At 33.6% G+C, this 4,236-nt stretch overlaps 1 non-coding gene across 1 annotated transcript; it reads right to left on the reverse strand.

Annotated features, from left to right (window-relative positions):
* Positions 1-3,619: 3,619 nt before the first annotated feature.
* Positions 3,620-3,699, reverse strand: Trnal-uag (transfer RNA leucine (anticodon UAG)). Its single transcript has one exon. It is a non-coding gene; the product is annotated as a tRNA-Leu (tRNA).
* Positions 3,700-4,236: the final 537 nt, after the last annotated feature.

A 4,236-nucleotide genomic window follows, 5' to 3' on the forward strand; every position in this document is an offset into this window, starting at 1 on the left:
CGAAACATCACTTCAAAATTACGCATTTTTATTTTGTTCTCATTTTGCAAATTTCTCAAGATGCCTATTAATTTAATTTTTATATTTGAAAATGATTTGTTTGATAACATTTTTAAAGTGACCCTTTTCTATTTTTAAAGTGGGTTCGATTTAGTAACAGTTACTAAATGTAAAAATTACATATATAGATTAAGATCTCTCTAATATTTTGTTAATTGAGACTCTCACATAAATTCAACAAAAAGCATTGCAAGAACCAGAATGTTTAAAAGTGGTTTTTATTAAACAGCTCTCGGTTATAAACTTGCAAAATTTACCTGTTTGAATTTCAGGATGTCATTTAAATAAAATTGCGCAAAAAAATTCAAAACACAACCAATTTTTGAGTACTCATTCAAAGAAACCGAAAAAAAATTAATGCTGTCAAAATTCAGTAGATTTTTTTTAAGTTTGAGGATTCTTTCGAGTTTTCAATGTGTTGAAAAATATATTGCCATCGATTGCAATTTGAAACAGTAAAGGCTTTAAACAACCAAACATGCCAAAATCTTAATTCACGAAACATAAGTAATTCATTTGAAAAAATTAAGGATATAAGATCGACGAAACAAATCAGAAACTTATTTCCATACAAGATTTAAAAATCCAATTGCTATTTTTTTCTTGTAATGCATGAAGAGTCGTATATTGGGTTAAAAATTTTCATCTGAGTCTATAACTATTTTTAATTTGATGTTTCCCTTTCTATATCTTTAACTACTAGGTAAAGCAACCAATTTTTATAAGCAAAAAGATGTTAGCTCTTTAAAACTCAAAGGTCCGAGCAGTTTCAAATTAAACGAATTAAAAAAATAAACTTAAATTTTAAATAATTTGTGATTGTTGTGAATTTTTATTCCAAATATTCAAAATAGATTTGCCTTCATTCAAGGTTTCAAATGCTTAGAGAAAAGTAATCCAAAAACATGACAGTTTAAATTCTTTTTTTTTTTTAATTTACTATTTTGTAGTGCAATTTGCCATATTTTCAAACATTCTATTGATTAGAAAAGTGTTGCTGTAAAATGAGATGAATAGTGGCTTTTCCTGAATTGATAAATATTTCTCAAACTCTGCTCTGTCAATTCACAATAAGATTCAATTGGTCTATTTAGTACAAAGTCCGAAAAAAAACGACATTTGAAATAATAAAAGAAATTAAAAATTAAGTTTATTTTCATTATTCTTTAAATGTTCTGGTTTGGTACGATTCATTTTCTAATGTTTCTATTCTGACGATCATGCTTAAAGATAACTTCAATTTATTTAAATACAGAGGTAAACACAAATCGAAAACAAAAACTCAGTTTACGACGAATCCAGCAAAAAAGATCCATTTTCTGTTCAAATCAATCTTCAGCAATTTAAAATACTTGATCAGATAGGAGTTTCTGAATAGGAATGATGGCTAAACTAAATTGAAACTTGATAGATAAGCGTTCTTATGTTACCGGAAGAAAATAAGTTCGCTTACCAAAAGTTAGCGTAACTTATTTGTTTATTGAACTATAATTGTAGATTTTTTTCTGACACTTTTCTGGCTTTTATCCACTCAAAAGGAAGGCTGACTAAGGAACAGTGCTAAAAAAAAAAAAATTTCAAAAATACAGGCTCAACAAAGTTTGCCGGGTCAGCTAGTATATATTTAAAACTACCCTAAAATGTTGGTTTGATTCTAAACATTATAAAAAAATTTGCATGATGTTTTCGGTGTCACAATAATTTCGTGTTCGCCTTTTATTACCGAAATATCACATCATTTACCTAAAAATGTTACCAGTTCGGCGTTTTTATTACCGAACCTAACTCTTCCAAAATCTTTGGTAATTTTAGCAGAATTTAAAATTGAGATTATAAGAGAAGGAAAGCAGTTACAAACTTGAAATTCCATGCTCTTTATCTCTTCCGAGAATTCTCGATCCATATCATCAAATGTTTTTTTTTTTTCATTTCGTTTTAATTCACTGAGTGCTTCAAAATTTGTCATCGTAACTATTGAAGTAAATTTGTAAATTCCATAGCATAAAATATGATTATAAATTTTTTTTCTTAAAGGAGACCCGTATTACATCACAATTTCTAAGAAGCTTATGTTTTTCATAGATCAAAGATAAAATTATTTGAAGTCTATCAGTAAGAGATTGATAAGTCGAACCAAGTTGTCATTAATGATTTTTTTTATAATTGTGTAGAAAAAAAAAGGTCAACTATGTGGCAATAAACAAAATATTGTTGTTAATACATCATCTAGAGCATGATGAATCTAGTATGGTGGTCTCACATGCCAAACGTTCAGCAATATTGGAAAAAGTTTTGACAGCTGGTTGAAGTGTTTACGAAAAGGGGGGTTCAGGGATGCCAGGTGTTTGAGATACAAAATCAACGAAAAAAAGTCTATGTATGTCTGTGCATGTCGTAGATCAAAGATCAAAAGATTTAAAATCAAATTGGGTTTTAGTTTATTTCCTTAATTACAATACACTCCGCACTTTTCGGATGCTCCGAAATAGCTGTGATTAACCGTGATAATAGGAAGGATCTTTTAAGGGTGCACCAAACAACCATAATCCTAAACCGGATGTTGCTTGTCCGATCGATGGCATCAAGGTCGGACTCAGGGTGTTCATCATCGAAGCGGCAGTCGAGGCTACATCATGCACTTCGACACTGCCACCGGTTCCCTCGTTCAAAAGGGCCAAAATCTCCATCTGGTTTTCCCAAATGATACCCATTAGATCCGGATTACTCGATTGGATCTTCTGGAGCAGCGATGGCAACAGACGGGGGTCCTCCTGTTTCATCTTGATGAATATCAGATGTTCCTGCAAGAAAACTAGCCGCTTCACGGCCGATGGAATGCCATACCTCGCTATGTTACCATCCGATTCGATGACTTTCTGCTGCTTCCAGACAGCTCCGGGAAGAAAATAGTGTTGAATAAGCATAAACCTATTATAAGTAATGGATAAATAATGTTACCACTGCTACCGGATAAATAATGTTACTCACGGCACCGTCGTCCATTGGTTCAACGTTTTTCAGTTTTGCTTACGAGCCCGGAACTCAGCCGGAAGATTTTTTTCGCTTCTATGGATTATATTTTGCAAAAATCATGATTAAAACCTTTTTGAGCAATATATTGATGATTGGCAAGTCCGTGTTTTACAAAAATCAGAGCACCTGGCATCCCAGCCAGCCAGCAGCCAAGCCAACAGCCAGCTGTCAAATTTCGGCTGCGTTTCGCACCCACCGCCGCATCCAACCCTCGTCTAGTGAGACCACCATGTCTAGATTCATCATGATCTAGAGAGTTAAGATTGAATCAAAATTAAGATGGAAAATCGGAAGAAAGTAATTGCTGTCTTTCAAAAGATGCACGTCTGATTAGGCTCTGTATATGAAATTCTATACAAATTTTTATACTATCCCCTTGAATTTTCGATCATCTATGAACAATTAAATATCTAAATTCTTACATCCAGTAAGTATTAAAACCATTAATAGAATTACAGAACAATTATTTTGACACGTTATGATTGTTGTTATAAACTTGTCCAATATATGACAAAAACCAAAATCTTGACAGCGGTGGGATTCGAACCCACGCCATTTCTGACTGGTGCCTAAAACCAGCGCCTTAGACCGCTCGGCCACGCTGCCGTTGTGCGAGGAGGAGATGTATACCTGCAATAAAAATTATTTCCTCGTCTTCTCCGAGGGAAGTTGACCGAAATCAACGCAACCGACCGTTGTTTACACACTCGGTGCTTGCTATATGCCTGCCTAGCTACAACAAACGACGACGCTACCTGACTCAAGCCCAAGCTTGTAGAACTACAGACCGATGATAACAAAAGCAAAAACGACGACGCGTTAGCCTAAGTGTGGTTTTGTTTGGCCGACGACGACGCCAAGAGGACGGAAGAATTAAAAAAAATTATAGAAAAGGTGTAAACAGATGCGTTAGGGTGTGTGGTGCTGATTCAGAAACTTTTAAATTCCTACCTTCGTACAGCTGTGCTGGGCTAGTATTGTTATTATGAATTAAGTATCATATATTGAATATCTATAAACGATAAGAGGCATGATTTAAACCGGAATTCTTATATTGTTAAGAATTGGTATAATATGTAAGTTCAACATTAAACTTCAAATGGGATTGCTTAAAAACAGGATGCACTAGACTAGATAGAGCAA

The sequence above is a fragment of the Uranotaenia lowii genome, chromosome 2, assembly GCF_029784155.1.
Source record: "Uranotaenia lowii strain MFRU-FL chromosome 2, ASM2978415v1, whole genome shotgun sequence".
NCBI classification, from domain to species: Eukaryota; Metazoa; Arthropoda; class Insecta; order Diptera; family Culicidae; genus Uranotaenia; species Uranotaenia lowii.